The sequence below is a fragment of the Venturia canescens genome, chromosome 6 (genome assembly GCF_019457755.1).
Source record: "Venturia canescens isolate UGA chromosome 6, ASM1945775v1, whole genome shotgun sequence".
In the NCBI taxonomy this organism is placed as follows: Eukaryota; Metazoa; Arthropoda; class Insecta; order Hymenoptera; family Ichneumonidae; genus Venturia; species Venturia canescens.
Genome location: NC_057426.1, coordinates 11,500,426 through 11,517,192, shown reverse-complemented (window position 1 = coordinate 11,517,192; position 16,767 = coordinate 11,500,426). Strand labels below are relative to the sequence as shown.

General features: G+C 41.3%; 1 protein-coding gene across 3 annotated transcripts in view; it reads left to right on the top strand.

Moving 5' to 3' along the window:
- The first annotated feature begins 5,997 nt into the window (after nucleotides 1-5,997).
- The window catches only part of LOC122412002 (nephrin-like), a 142,957-nt gene continuing 132,187 nt past the window's right edge, over nucleotides 5,998-16,767 (top strand). The window contains exon 1 of one of the 3 annotated variants that reach the window (XM_043421187.1): nucleotides 5,998-6,626. The gene's annotated coding sequence lies outside the window, so the exon portion shown is untranslated. Of the gene's footprint in view, nucleotides 6,627-14,713; nucleotides 14,899-15,064; nucleotides 15,994-16,767 lie in introns of those variants that run through there. The other 2 variants (XM_043421189.1, XM_043421186.1) reach the window with 2 other exon arrangements.

The window sequence follows — 16,767 nt, the reverse complement described above, 5'->3', positions numbered from 1 at the left end:
CAGAGGCGAGCGAGCGATATTTATTTCGCGTATACTCTCGGCGAGACTGGTTCAACGATCCTCCTGAGATCTCATTGAAAATTCGACTCACTAGAAAATCGAGAATCCAATCGAAGAATCATTCGATCATGTGCACGCAGAAGTGCACGTATAAAAGCTTCTCCGTATGCGCGCGCGGTTCCTCTGTTTTCTCCGAGCGGGGAAAAAAGAACTGCGGAAAACAAAATTGCTGCTCGTTATATCGCGCGCATCCCGGGCGCTTCTCTCGCTCTCGATTAAGCTCCACCGAGATATAATTAAACGTACGATTACAGTGTTTCCATCGAATATGTTGCCTACCGCGTTCTAAAATCCAGGCGATACATCGATAATTGCTGCTCGCGTATGAATTAACCTCTTGATCTCCGGCTTGAGGCTCATGTGCGCGTAATTGTGTTTATCACAGCCTTAACTTCCTCCGAATATACGCGTAAAGGTTGTATCTCGAATGAGCGCGCAATGTATTCACGAGGCGTATTTATATGTAAATGCTGGATTATTAGCAATCGTATAATCGCCTCTAAATCGAGGCTAATTTAACAGTTCAAATTAATAGTGAAAGAAAAGCTCGTTCAGGGATGCCGGAAGTTTGATTCTTTGCGGAGTCTCAACAGAAGCAACAGGATGTTCCCGTCGTCGGTCTTCAGCCTCGAGAGCCTATCTAAACAGCAGGGGCAAAGGGTAGCTTCGTGTTCGAGTCGACGATGGAAATTTTGGCGAGCTCGCTTGGCAGGAAAGGCAGATCGAAAGCTTTGGAGATTGTGAAAAAAGAGGAAGCAGGAGAGAAAAAAAGACGCTCCGGAGTGAGTGTTGCAAGGTAGTTTATTGGCCTTGCGTCTTTGAAGTCCCTTGTTTACGACGACGGGTCCTCGTCGGTACACAGTCCATCTGCCTCTCGCGACGAGAACTCGTTTCCGCACTTACTCACGTTTGCTCCCTTTCTTTGTACAAGATCGCATCGTCGACAGGAGTAAATATCGACTCTTAGGGAACACCGATCCGGGATCAAGCGATTTTGCGAGTCCAGCTGCATTTCTTTTCTTCCGCTAGGGAAGCTTATTTATGTACAGCTTCTTCTAAAAGTTCGATTCGCCCCGATAAACAGAGAGAGAGAGAGAGAGAGAGAGAGCGCGCGTATTGGAACACTGAACGTCGAGGATAAAAGTTCATTTCCACTCGCTGATCGTAGCAGCAGGCGCCTCGTTCTCGCGAGATCTGAAAAGCTTTAAATGGAAATGGGGGGGCTTGCTCGCCGTGGCAGATGACGTAGGTTCGAGGTAGAAAATACGACGCGCTTGTAATAAATTAGTAAATTTCATCGTCACTCGGAAACATTTAGCTCTGCGAAGGCTGCGCTGTGCTTTGTGGCTTTGTCCCACAATGCCTCAGGCCCGCCGCGTTGCATTATTTACCGACAGCCAATCCTATACGCCCTGCGAAGTGAAAGCTCGGAGATGCTTTCTCGAGGTCTAAGCTGCGCTTACGAACCCACGAAATGAGGGCTCGCACTCGGTTTAATATCTCATTACCGATGCGTCAGAGAACAGAAATATTTCAGGGCTTCTCCGTCCTTGAGCCTGCAGCTGGGGTGCAGCTTTGAGACTTCCTGTATGCAGGGGATTGAAAAAACAACGTTGAAAAAGGTTCGTGCTAAATTCGTACCTGACCGTGTCTTTATATACAAATATATAATTTCAGGCACACTCGATCTTGCGAAATTCTTTTGAGTCTCAACGTCACTTGCCCCATCAATCTTCATCCTTTGTTCAACACACACCGACGTCCTCCTAAAAACGCAGGAACAACAAAAAAGATAAGAAAAACATTCTCGTTTTTTTGCTCCAGTAATCCGAGGTGCTATTTCGAAAAGGTAAGGAAAAAAACGAGCAGCTTCCCCATAGCGGCATATGTGCTTCTTTCTGTGCTATTTACCAAGACCCAACGTATATATCTCTCGTATCGTTTATTGGTAAGACAGCCCTGCGCCCGCGAGAGAAAAAGCAGGAAAGAATAGAAGGAGAGAAGGAGGCGAAAGCTATAACGACACTATTCGGGACACAGGATAGTATCTTCGGGTTCATTCAATTCCGTGTGGGTGAGCGTTGGAGCTCAGGTGGAGGAGGCTCAAAGTGGAAAGATGAGATGGGAAAAAATGTATATACGTTTGTATCCGTACAGACATATAGCCTCGTGCGAGATAACGCGAAGCTTCGAGGACTGGAGGAGCAGTTTCTTTCTTTTTCTCTTCCTCTTTCTATCTCGTATCATCTGATACGAACTTAATTCCAGGGGACATAACTGCCTGTATGGAAACAATATATACGTTACATCCACAGACTCGCTCGCGTTGAACAAAGCACTGTGCACATGCACGCGGGCATATTTTTATGAAAAAGAATCCTAGACGTCCAATAACAATCGCGCGAGTCTCGCGTCTCCCTCTCTCCATTTTCGTCTCCACCTTTTCCGCGTGTGCATCGCACGTTCGCACACCGTACACGTACATGTATACGGACGCTTTCCCTTCTCCATATCTGTATTCATGAATAGATGCGCGCACACCCTTAAAACAAGAGCGCAAAGGGACACTGTGCCGAGGGTAAAACTCTTGACGATTCTTTTGCTTTCATCCCCCCTGGCCCGCCCCTAGAAGAGCCTTCCTCTCGTAATGCTTTTGCACTCGTTCACCTATACACCCTCGCAAAACTCCCGCCTTATTCTCTCGCCCCCGCGTTCTCACTGCATCCCGATTCTCGACGCGACGACACTCCGCAATCATCCCTGCACGTCGGATTCAAGGATTTTTTATTTCGCGCGAAATTTATCCCCCCCTCGTCTCGGACTGGATACCGTCCACTTGTCCCCCCCCCCTCCTCGTCTGATGCACGCGAAATCCACCCGCAACTCTCGCCCTCGCCAAACGTCCCTTGAAAGAGCCAAAAGAGACGTTGGGTCTATGGTGAAAGTGGAAAAGTGTATCGAAGGAGTGACATAATGTATTACTACTGTACTCATCCTCTTTATACGAACGTACATATGTATATGCATACATATTTACATACGTATAGAGCAGGGGAAATGAGTGATGAAGAGTTAAGGAGGAGGAGAGGCGAGCGAGCGAAAGGCTTGGAAGCAACCCTCGTCAATTATCCTGGCGGCGTGTGCAACCGGTAGAAGTGAAAATCTCTCGAATGTGTTCCCCTCTTTTTCGTCTCTCTTTCTTTCTTTTTATCGCGTACGTACGGGCTTACGTGCGAGTCACATATATTGTTAAATGTACGTACGAAATGTTATGCTCGTCGGCGAAATGTTTTTTGCTCCTTCTTCTCTTTTTTCCTCATTTTTATTCAGTCATGACTCTCGCTCCCTTCATCGTTATTCAGTTACTTTGCACATGATGCGTTTATAATAATAATTGCATTCGTATGGAATTGTCTCGTGGGTTTTTTTGTCGCTTTTTTTACTCCTCGCACGGAGAATAAGCGACGAGACAGCTTGAAAAATTCGAAGCTACGCTCCAGCTCGTGTAATTATCGTGATTGAAACCACGGCGAAAGGAAAAACGTGGAACTTCACCAATGAACCCTCGGGACTGACGGATTTCGAAAAACCGATCGCACCTTTCCAACACTTTTAAAGAAGATATCGCCACGTATTTCACGATTGCATTGCTACTGATGCATTATTTTTTTAAACTGAGACAACAAAGTTGGTGATTTGACAAACTCTTGTTTTATTTCCACATCGTAGCACCGAAATTACATTACTCAATGTGTTTAAACGAAGCCCTTTGGGTTCAAGAAAATTTATAATTTCTCAAAGACTATAGGGAAGATTCGTGAAGGTTCAGTGATTATGACGATAAATTACATGATCGTTGATCCGGAGCAAAACTAATCTCACACGAGAAGAGAATTTTCACGAGACTCGTGAAATTACATAATTATGAGAATTGAGGTAATCGACGTAATAGTTTTTGAGGAGGAATTTCATTGAATTAGAGAAGAAAGATAGAGATACAGTATGATTACTCTAATAAAAATGTAGATTATAAAGAAACGTCAAGTTTTATTAGATTATCTGACAAAATATTGATTAACTGTAATTCAAGATGAGGAAAAAATTTATCGAACGAGTTTCTTTATTTTATAACATCGTTTAAACACAATGTTTACGGGAATGAAGATTTCTCGCACGCAATAATCAGGGAGCGAATGGAAATTTTTTCGAGCTTCCGATGCTCCCAAGCAGCTGAAAAATAGTGAAAATCTCGCCGCTGGATTTTGCACAGTTTCCCGCAACCCCCGTGCAAATGCGACACAGAAAGGCATGAACAATACTCTGGAAAAAGGGTCTCCTAAACGAGGAATATTCAAAGGAGAAGAAACATGAAGTTCGAGGAACGGGACGGGCTCGTAAAAACTCGAAAGACTTTACGCAGCATCGATAAAAAATTAGAAAATAAATAAAGATAAAAATAAATAAACAACCTTTTGTTCGACCGGGTTCTACGACGCCCGAATAAAACTGGCTGATTACCGACCAGCGCGCGGAGCTTTTAATGGGAAATAAAAAAAACTGAACAGATTTAGAACCTCTGCGAAAAGCAATTGTTTCCTCGCAGATGACAACGCACAATCTCTGATTACGGATATTTATTGTGATTTGAGTATTCAAAGTGCATTAACGTCACACAACGTTCGGACTCAATTTTACTAGAATCTGACAAAAAGTCGAATGGAAGTCTCGAATTTATTCTTTCACGAAAAGCATCATGGAAAGAGGACAGTAACAACATCGTACGAAAAATATTGCGAATAATGAATTATGTTTGACCTGTCGTACGAAGCGTAATTCGCTTATTTCAACGTGCATAGTTGCAATTTATCAATTTGCATTGCTACACGGAATGATTCTATTATTTTTCTGAGGATTGCTTTGTGAATACACAATAATACCGAATTAAAATTCATGCAAATTTGATAAATGAAACAATGAAAATTACGTTGAAATAATTGGAAAATACGTTTCAATGATAGGTTCCGTTTTATACGCTGACAAATCAGTTGAATGTAATCAAAAGTTGAAGTATTTATTAATCGAATATCGATGCTTGTTACATTGACAATCGATGCTGAAAAACAGGTCACATTTTCGAGAAGTTAATGAAATGTACTTCATTAATTTCTCACCATGGCGATGAAAATGGTAAGATAACAGGGTTGAAATATTTCGAATCACTCTTGAATTATTGCACATTTTGCTTCGTCTCTCTCCCTCTCCCGCTCTCGCACAGTGTTAAGTAGGTGCACACACTTGTCAAACTGTATAAATCGCGTACAAACAAAACACGAGTCTACGGCCCTCGCAAGGCTGCGCAAATTTTCGCGCACACAGTCACATACCGGATGTCCAAACGGAATATTCAGCACCGACGACGAAAATTCGAGCCCAGTCGGCGAAAAGCCCTGCACGAGTTTTTTTATTGAGCTCTATTTTTTCATATTTTCATTAATTTTTTTCCACGAAAAAGTCGTTGACTCGTGTCTCTAGTAGTTCAGTACGGCCGGGGGCTCGAAAGAGCTGAGCGTCTTCCGAGAATTTTCTTCAATTCGTTTTAAAAACGAAATTCCCAGAAAATTTAATGCTCGGCGATCATAAATTCGGAATATTTTCGAGTTCGAATAATTACAAACTTATGAAGAGGAATTTGACTCAAAAAATGATTTTATCGGCTTGAAATTCTGTTGAGAAGTGTTGAGAACATTATTGAAGATTCAACATAATCCAGGACACCCTGTGCAGAACTCATATGCCGCGCGAGCCACAGCTACTTTGCCCTCCCCACCCTTGCACACCGGGCGCGCGAGCCAGCGCCTGCGCGCCTTTTTCTGCTCTCTCGCTCGCACTCACCAGTCGGTCGGTGGTCAGTAGCTCGGCGCCGGCCGTCGTAGTAAGCAAAACATGTGGAGCTCGTGCGCGTCATACGCGTGATTACGCGTGCTTCAAAATTTGTATTCGTCACACGATTCATCAATTATTCTCGGTTCCACACCGATTTCATTTTTAAATTGACGATCGAGCATCAGTGCGCGTCTATGTGTATCCATAGTGAACTGTTTTTTCTCGATTACCAGTGTCGACAATGAATATTTTGCAGTGATTTCTGTATGATACTCGCATCGGATAAGTTTCTTCAATGGGAGTTTTTCTCGGTAAATTTTAAACGAGTGCACGGTTGAAAAACTATCGTGAAATCGCGATTCAATTCTGAAAAAATGTTGGCTCTTCACCATTGACAATCTCGCCCCGAATGGACGAATTAACGGAGAATCGTCGATCGAACGTTCCTGGTGTTGATCGTTTAATTGTCATTACGACAAAATTGAAAAAGTGGTGAAAACAGTATTTGTTATGTAAACACATACAAACAGAAAATTTAATACTCCCCAAATCTGACATAAAACCGAATCGTTATAATTTGACAAATGAAAAAATTTGTTTTGTCAGCAAGTTGTTATTTCGGTCAACGAAAAATCATCATTCCCGCGATCGTAATTCTACGAAATGAGAAAATACAACGAATGGTGAGTGTTTTTAATCTCAAATAGCGTTGTCAGAGTAACGAATGTATTCTGTTTAATGTTATTTAATTTCATTTTTGTGGAGTATGTTGACATTACGATGCATGAAATCCGGGAAATGTATGCGACAATTTCACGTTTCCGAAGCTGCTCTGAGCGAAGATTGAATCCGAAATAAATCTAATTGAATGAAATATTTGAATATGTAAATGAAGCTTCGTAAATTAACACGATGATGATCAATCGAGGAAATCAATCAATTGGAAGAAGGCGAGAGAAAGACATCAATCGTTCCGAGTCATTAAAGCAGTTACTGACAGTTTCGATGAAGTCTTAGAAAATCGTGATAATATCCTCTGTTCGTATGATCGGTGACAATGATGAATAATAGTTTTTGACAAAGTTTCTTTCGTCGTTAAATTCACACGGAGTGTGTGTGTGTGTATGTGTTTTTCATGCGGAACAAACTGAGCGACGGAGCTCTCCCTCCCTCGACCTCTCACGACCCTCTTTTGTGTTATGAGAATAAATAAAAAGAAAATAAAAATGAATTTCCTGAGCCGAGTCGTTGGCCGCGTAGCCCAACTGTCTTCGCGTCTCTCTGCGTCGTTTGATTAAGCCCACGGGGCGCGCGTCCAAGAGCCCCGATCCACCTGTGCGACCGAGTACAAAAAGAATTTCTCTCCAGCTCTCTCGTGCATTTGCTCCTTCCATTTCTCCATGGTCCGAGGAGCCGGGCGAGAGAAAGAGCATCCCGCTCCTCCCTCCCCGAATTCTTCAACTCTCGTCGGCGCTCGCACTCTGCCAGCATTTATTAAAGCGTACCCAGGACCTTTCTCTATCTTCCAAATCCCCAAACGATGTCCTCCCCCTCTCTCTTCCTCGTGTTGTCTCGGCGAGGCGAGGCGTCTTGTCGCTCTAAAAATCTAGAGAATCTTTTCCACCGCGCGTGTATACCTTCTGAATAAGTGGGGTCCCCGGACGCGTGTGAACCCACCACGCCTCTTTTCAACCCCCCCCCCCCCCCCCCCCCCCCCCCATTCTCGAGCGCGCGCTTTAGGTCTATCAGCTTTCACGTATCCCCGCTGCCGAGTCCGGGGCCCCGTGGCTAGCTCGTCCCCTCCGCTCTCCCTCTCGCTGCTGCTTTTCTTCCACTCTTTTGCCTCGATTCTTGGGGGCACAAAAGAAGATAATGACATTCATTCCCATTAAACCCATCGCGAGCTTCGAAATCTCTGTTCCCCTCGTCTTCTCTCCTTTCCTTCAACAATATACCTGGCTGTACTTCATTTTTTTGATCGCCTCGCGTTTCCAAGACCCATAAAATTACACTCGTGTACATAACCGAGCCGAATGCTCTCCGATCGACTCCGGAGTGATGAAGATCGGGGGAAATCACGAACCTCGATAGAACCGATTCCGAAAGCCGTGTTTTCAATCTTGCTGCTCGTTCCGCAGCTCCGCAGACGGCTCTTCTTCATTTGACCAGTAGTTGGAGGGACATTAGGACAGATTTAGATAGTGCAGCATTCCGGACAGCTCCACCTTTCGATCCTTACGCCAGTCCGTTAAGAAGGGTGACTAGTGACGATACAATGTTGCCGTGCCAAACCATGTTAAATACATTAAAAATTTCAAAATGATAAGAATTTAATAAAATTTGGTGAACATATTCTTTAGTGTCAAGCTTGAGAATACAATTTTTTTAAGATTTTTCTTCTGTACAGTTATCGAGTAATTGATCACTAAAGTTCACGTGTATAAGCATAGCGTTTCCATATAAATAGGTATACATTCCGACGACGCTGAAGTTTCCAACGTCGGAGTCCAACGAAATGAACGAAAAAAACGTTTGTAATTCACCAATTTTTTATTTCACGAATCGTTGGTGCAGCTTGAAAAACTACGAAATGCAAATTTGGCAGGGAACAAAATAGGAGAATTACTGGAATTATTGGAGAGTTTTTTCGATCATTTCGTTGGACTCCCACGTTGGAAACTTCAGCGTCATTACATTCCGGGCATAAGAAATCTGCTTTAATGCGTAATTACTCGATAACTAAGCAGAAGAAAATTTTGAAAAAAATTGTCTCCTCGTACTTGATGTTGAAGAACATTATCACCGAATTTGATCAATCTCTTATCATTTTGACGAATGTAGCGACCCTCCTTACAAGGAACGTGCGTCACCGTCGCTACCGAAATTCCGTGGATTTTTTTCAACCTTGACTCACGCTTGTTTCCAAACTGACGGCAGAATTGCTTCTTGAGTCTCTGCTCCGAAATTCATAACGTCGCTGTGTCCACTTCCGCATCATTCATAAGGGTCGATACCTCCAGCCGCTCTCGGGGAGATTAGCTGTGAAATCTTTTGCGACTTGGAATTATTCGCTCCGTGGCATCTTCGATTTTCAATATGTTCACGCATCGCGAGGCACGCTCAGAAAATATTTACTTCAATGTTCGGGTCTCTGCTGCAAACGAACTCTGCCCGTGACGCTGAAGTTTGCAACGACGGGGTCCAACGAAATGATCTCAAAAACCTTCCAATAATTCCAGTAATTCTCCAATTTCGTTCCCCGCCGAATTTCCATTTCGATACCTCGCGAAATAAAACATTGGCGAATTTCAAATGTTTTTTTCGCTCATTTCGTTGGACTCGAACGTTGCAAACTTCAGCGTCGTTTTTCAAGGGGTTACGTGGGTTTAATCGGGGGAAAAAAGGTCTATTTTCAAAATTTTTTTTTTTAGTACAAAAAATGAAATATTTTATTCAAACTTTTTACTCTTTTTAAGATATACATTTGATAAAAAATGTCTCAAATTTTCAAAGGAAAATATTCAAAACTCCGCCGTTGTGACGTCATTTCCGGTGACCCCTCGGAAAAAAGGTGCGTCCGCGTTGACAGTAGAACTCATGCATGACAGGATCATCTGAAGAGAAAAAAAAAATTGTGTATTCGTTAAGACCATAAACTAGAATTTGAACGAAGGAAAAAAAGAAGTGAAAATTGGATTTTTGGCAGACCTTTTTACAAAAAAATGCAAATTTTGGTAAAATTTGCTCAGCATTTTTTTTTTTTTTTAATCGTTGTGATTGAAAAAAATATCCTTCGTCCTTCGTGAATTGTATTTCGAAGACCTGTGTAAAATTTCATCAAGATCGGTTGAGTAATTTTCGAGAACTTTTTACAACTGACTTTGAAAACACAGTTTCGATAAAAATGCGTTAAAAGTTTTGTGTAAGAATAAAACTGGGAAAAAAATTTTTTTCTAACTTACATTGAATCGTCGATTCCCGGGCCATAAAGTAAAGAACTCTCGAGATGTTGTAGAAATTAATAAGACAATAAAAAAAAAATCGATTTTTTGAAACTGCGAAACCCATGTAACCCCTTAATATTTACTTCACCATGAGTTGAGGCATTAAAGATCGTGGATGATAAAGGAGCAGATTTGGAGTAGCGATATTTTCGAGTAAGAATATTTCATGGTCAAAATATTTCAGAGAATATCTCACGATCCGAAGAAGTGTTGAAGATCGGAAATTATACGGGAGAAGACTTGGAGATTTTTTCATTTCTCTCAACAAAGAGATTTCGATAACAAAATTCGAATGCAGTAATGAACAATAAAAAAATGTACTGTCAAAATTTCAAGGCTACTTTGTTCGCGAGAAGAAAATTAAAACGGAGTCTCCAAATTGACACGTTCTCCCACGGGTTTCAGTGGTTTTCCTGGCTTTATATGTGCAATTTGCAGACATTGATAAACAGCTCTTGCACAAACTTTTATGAGCAATAGAAAAATATTTGAAGAATATGTTTACAGCCTCGTAAAATCCATTCGATACTTACAAAGTTCGCAATTGATGATTTTTTTCTCGAAAAATTGTGATTATCGGGAAGTTAAAAGCGCGCGCTTTTTCAAACCGAAGACTACGTTTTTTTATCTATGCAACTCACTCCAGAGACTTCTAAATGAAGCATGAAGGACGCGAGTGAGAAAATATTGATGTAATTGAGAAAAACTTGTTTTTTTAGAGGCTTCTGCCATGTTTTGATTATGCCAAACGTTTGAAAACTCATTATGACATGAACGCGCGTGAACGGTTCTGTCAATAACAGCTGCACAGAGAGTACAGGTTACGAGGTCGCGGCGTTGCCAAACTCACCGGACCGACTGCGCTAGTCGCAATAATTTTTCTTTCGATTGACTCGGCACCAGATGAACTCCCTTAAATAACCTGCTGACTGGCACTGCCTGAATCCTTCCAACAACGTTCCTACAAAAAAATCGACTTTCAACCGTGCTTGGATGGAAATGCTCGACTCCATAACCGTCAGAAAAAATTGTAAATCCGAAACTGTGGAATCAGAATTGAAATGATTTCTACAACGGATAAGAAACGCATCTGCCAATTATAAGCGGTGATTAACACATTTTTTAAACTTCCGGAAACAAGCTGCAAAGTCAGCCTAGCCGAAATTGAATTTGTAGGGGAACGGAACGAGAATTTGAAAAAATAGAGGAAATTTGATGATTCACGGATCGATTATTTCTAAACAGGAGATGAGAATTGGGTTCGAATCTCGGTGAATTCTTTACTCGTCTTCCGTCAGCTTTCGATGATGGAGCGAAACCCCTCGCAGGTCCTCCCACCTACCGATTAGTCTGCGATTCTTACGAATTCGCCGAATGTTACAGTTAGGAAAGGCTAATGTCGAAATACTTTTTCGGAGTAACGCTCAATCTTAAGGGAGTTTAAGGAAGTTGAGGCTGTACAGTCATTTTTTTTACCCAAAAGTTATGACCTGTACCTTTCAAAAGTTAGGCCAGCTTACAGTTTGGCAATGTTGCATACACTTTAAAGAAAAGTTGGGGAAAAAAAACTGCACGGGAAACAGATTATTATTAATTAATATTCCCAAAATATTTCATATTTTTAGCATCATTTTTAACAAAAATATCACTGAATGTGTCTTGACTTCTATAAGATTACATGTTTTATTTGGCCCAAATTGTTAAAGTGTCTGAAAATTTAACTGATTTTTTTTACACTTCACTTTATAAGATGCAGTCGGTTCAAAAGCGATGACATCATTTTCATTCTATGCCTCAACTTCCTTAAGCTTTTTGTTTCGACTTAATTATTCAAGATTGGAAATACGATTCAAAGTCGTAGTTCTTAGCGAACGAATAACCCAACTACACACATTTTTCCTCTTACGTTGCTTCGTACTTGTCTGCGCGATGATCAAGACACCCTGTGAGTGGATTGGTCGAATCGCAGCAACAGAAACGAGTAATAAAACTGGCGGAAACACTCAGCACGCGTTTATATCATAACTTTTTGTGAAGTTTCAATCCAACTCTTCAGGGAGCTGGAGAATTCACCCCTTTTTCCCCTACTACGAGAAATTTTTTGCCTGTGAATATTTAATTTTTTTGCGAGCTGACCAGTCGGTATGTGAACAGCAAAATCATTTTGAGAATTCAGTTCGTACGATTGAACTATTTTGAAACGATTATTATGGTATACGAACAGAAAATAAATTTGAAATTACAATTCGTGTGATTGAATTATTTTGGAGCTACTTTCAAGGGTTCGTGACGACAGGCAAATTGATTTCTATACGTTTTATAAAAAAAATTTCGTTCATGCTTCCAATCCATTGCACTCCTACAATCGGTGCCATTCAAGCTTTCCAGGGACATGGGTATAAGCTTCGCTCAGTTAAATTTCTTATTACATTTTTCTGTTCACAAGTGGCATTCGAAAATCACAATAACCGGCGAAGCTGTACGAGATTTTCGGGTTTAAGAACACGCAAACGTTCACCGTACCAATGTGACAGCGTATTGAGAATTTTAAACGCTCGTGAAACTCGTAACGATCTCGATTCTCTGTCTAGTCGTTGAATGACTATATTTTTTGCGGTTTGGAGCATCTTCCAAAATGCTCGACAAATTGTCCCGCAATAAAAGCCCGGAAACTGGCTTAACTCCGAAAAAAAATCAGCACTGCAAAACCGTTTGATATAATGACAATTTTTTTTTTAATTCTTCCGCCACTATAAACTGTGAAAACACATATTTCTTTTGAAGTCTTGTTTTCTGTCCCGCTGGCGATCGCGCCTCCCTCGGCTCCGCCCGACTCGGGTACACGCACACAAACCCTCGCGCACGCACGAATTGACAATTAGGCTGAAAGCATGCATACTGAGTTTGCTCTTCGCAACTATTTTCTCAATCAAAGCTTTGTCTCTAGCTTCATACGTTTCTAGAGCAAAGCTGCGAAAAGTTACGAAAAAACGGTGCGTCAACATCGTGTATAAATTAAATGGGAAAATTGTTCACGTCAAACAAAATATTGTTGGACAAAAAATAAGTTGGAATTGAACTTCGAAGTTCAACGGATGGTTTGACTCGGGATTCGCGTGAAAATTTCAGCTCCATCTGTAATAAAATATTCTACTAATTATTTATTGTCCTTTGGTTGTGAAGAATCAATTATTTCAACAAAAAAAGGGGAATAAACATTTATTATATGCATACATAATTTTCATGGGGACAGAAATTTGACGCCAGGAGCAACGACGCGGTGATAAATATTTCGGAGATTTGTCTAATCGCGTTGACGAACCAACGACCTCTAAATGAGGAGCGATCGAGACGAGATATTCTTTTTATCAAGTACGAAAGAATTACGGAAATTACACATCGTGCAACCAGAACTCGAACAGCGCCTCAAATGCGAGGATCACTCACGATCTGGATATATGTAAATTAGTATAAATTACCAAGTGTGTTATGTATTCAGACGAAGAATCGAACGATCGTTAAATCTTCGTCTAACCACTCATACGTGCTTTTCTCATATTTTCTGTCGTCACGTACACGGAGCGAAAAAAAATTGTAAAAATTACTATGACGCCATAGTCCATTTTGAAGATTTTTACCAAAAACGTTGTAATTTTAGTGTCGTTTCCAAATGAAAATTTCTCAATTGCTTATTTTACAGTTGAGCATAGTAAAATTCGAATAGCTCGAATGCAAGTATCGCCGATCCGCGGAAACGTTTGAAAATTTACCATTTTCATTCGCGCTTGAGCACGGAGAGAAAAAGACTGTAAAAATGATATTTGCGTATTTTGCTCTGTCAAAGGTTCAAACTGCGCTATTTTTTCCTGCGTAGTTCACCGAGGAAACATTGTCAAATATTTAACGCCAGCTTTTACTGTTTTCACAATCGAAATTAACAGTTGAACATAGTCAAATTTGAGGAGCTCGAACACAAGCATCGATGATCCGCCAAAGTGTTTAGAAAGTGTTTACTGATACATGAAACATCAATTTTCAACGACGCTGAAGTTTGCAACGTTGGAGTTCAACGAAATGAACGAAAAAAAGATTTATAATTCATTATTTTTTTATTTCACGAATTATTGATGTGGCTTGAAATATGACGAATTGGCAATTCGGCAGGGAACAAAATTGGAGATTTACTGGAATTATTTGAGAGTTTTTTTTAGACCATTTCGTTGGACTCCAACGTTGGAAACTTCAGCGTCATAATTTTCATCGAGTTCTCGTTTCACAGAAAATGACTATGGACTTTCGTAAGAATTAACAAATATTACGACATAGAATCCTACTCCTGTGGCACCATCTTAATTTTGACTCAAATATTTCTCACCGTGTCAGGGGGGGGGGGGGGGGGAGAGAGAGAGAGAGAGAGAGAGAGAGAGAGAGAGAGAGAGAAAGCGAGGGAAAAGCAGCGATATTCTGCTCTCGGTTTGAGGATAGATGCTCCACGGTTGGACAAGGGTTTCTCTCGTACAGTCACCAAACGTACGCGTTACATACTTGGCGAGGTCCGAGAGGAGATGCGCGCTATGCTGTAGTTTGCCCCCGGTGTGTCGGGAGTGCGAAAGGCAGCAGGCAGAGAGCTATAGAGACGGAGGTAGCGAGGGAAGAAAGCGTGGGGAGGAGCGCGCGCGCGCCTCTCCCTCTCTCCCGCCGGAGCGAGGTCTCCTGGCCGGTGAGGAGCGCGTCAGTGTCAGTAGTTACCGAGCCACCGTAACGACGATACGCGCGTACAAGAGAGACAGGCGCGCGCGCGCGCGTCTCCCCAGCTCGTTCGGCACTCTCACAATCACAAGCTCCCTCCCTTAAACTTGGATATGTTAATTGACCTATGCATCTCTCGTTTATCCGTACCCAGGATCGATCGAATAATCTCATGTTAATTATTCGCATTCGATTGGAACTCGTATGTACCTTTTGCCACACGCATTTTTTCCACGTAACGAAAAAACCACCACCCACGTTTCGAGAAGAACGAAAACAAACGCACACATACGTGAGCGTGTATCGCGGTGCTTTCTGCCACTCGTAATAATTACGAGTAAAGAGAAGAAAGAAGAAAAAAAAAGATTGTGACTCGCTCTCTCTCCACGAGAATAATTCACGATTCACCATGTTAAAATGACGAAAGAACAACGCGCATGAAACATAAATTAGCAAGCTCGTTGCTTATTACTCGCTTTTTTTCTATCTTTACTTTTCTTTTTCCTTTCTCTCGTCCTTTCCGTGTCTCTTTCTCTTCTCCTCGGTCGTGATGAGAGCCTCGTGATGAGGCACATGATACGAGTGGCATGAAACGCATTGTTTTCGGCCAGTCGAGCCTACCGTGTAATGAGACCTGTACATGCTCCCTCCTTCCGAAAAAAAAAACAAAACAAAAAAATAAAAACAAACAACTACTCGGTGTTCTCTGATACAGTTCTCTCGGAACATCGCGCACCAAGTGAAATTAGCTCGCGTATCAACATCTGCATTTATTGTATATTCCGTATGGCAACACTCGTCCGTGAAAGCTCGAAAGTCCGTTGGGCTTGGCTTTTCTGCTTTGTGTATGTCTTCCTCGCTGTCATACTTCCCGTACCATTGGTCAACAACCATAATTACAGTATGATTTATTCCTAATTCATTTTAAGGATTTCCACCGTTTTATCTACCATTTTAGAGGCCGAATAAAATATAAAGAATGAGATCTTCCCTTGTGCGCGAACTTTGAGTAGGTCGTTGACGGTTGAGAGCTCAGTAGAATATTAAAATAAGAATAGAATTAAAAAAAAAAAAAAAAAAAAACACGCGCCTTTACAGTGAGGATTTGAGTGATGGAAAGCTGGGGGGGACAAAAAAATATGATTCCGTTGAGAAACTTTGAGTGATCGGGAAAGTCAGAGCTTTCGGCGGAACTCGTGTAATTTAGTGTGTTTCGTGGAATCAAGGAGGCGGGAGAGCAGGGAGTGTGGGTGCTCCGAATCAAAGTCTTACGTTAGTCGGTGGTGAAATTTCAGAGGTGAATATCGTTCTCGTTTTAACTCGATTGCATTATTATTATTATTGTTATTATTATTATTATTTGGACTCGAGTCTCATTATCAAGTGCTGGTTTACCGAACTCTTCGTTTTATTTTTCTACTTTTTTTGTTGTTCTTTACGAAGAAACTTGCCTGTATTTGAGATATAACCTGCGTAAAAACTACGGCAATTTCTTCCCGTTATGGGCCACTTCTCGAAAAAGTGATCTCATCAAGTTCACCGATTGCTTGAATTCCTTTTTTTTTAACTATGCAGTGTATCGTTGTGTGGTTTACGTGATTGTGGGAACCGCTTCGTCCAGTGATACAAGCGTTGAATTATTCAATATATAACAAAGCATAAATCGGTCGAACTCGATGCTTCGAAATTCATGAAATATTAAGTTTGATGTATTTTATTGTCCTCTCGTAACGATAACGATCAGCGAATGTTGATTAACCTATAAATTCTCAGTGCCACCTAACGGCGACGGGAACATTTATCCCCGACATCATCAAACACTTTATGAAAAGGCATTTTGATTTTGATCGTCACCAACGCATTATTAAAATACGAATCACTCGCAGGTCTTAATATATTTAAAAAAATACTGAATTCTTTTTCTTTCTTTCACGAAGAAATTTCTTTTCAACTTACAATCTAATGAATTACGAAGATTTTTTTATTGTCCGTTATTCCATCAGTTTCGGGATGAGGAAATGTCAAGCGCGGCCGGGGCCCTGTCGCCGAGCAGCTTCTATTTCGTAGCACT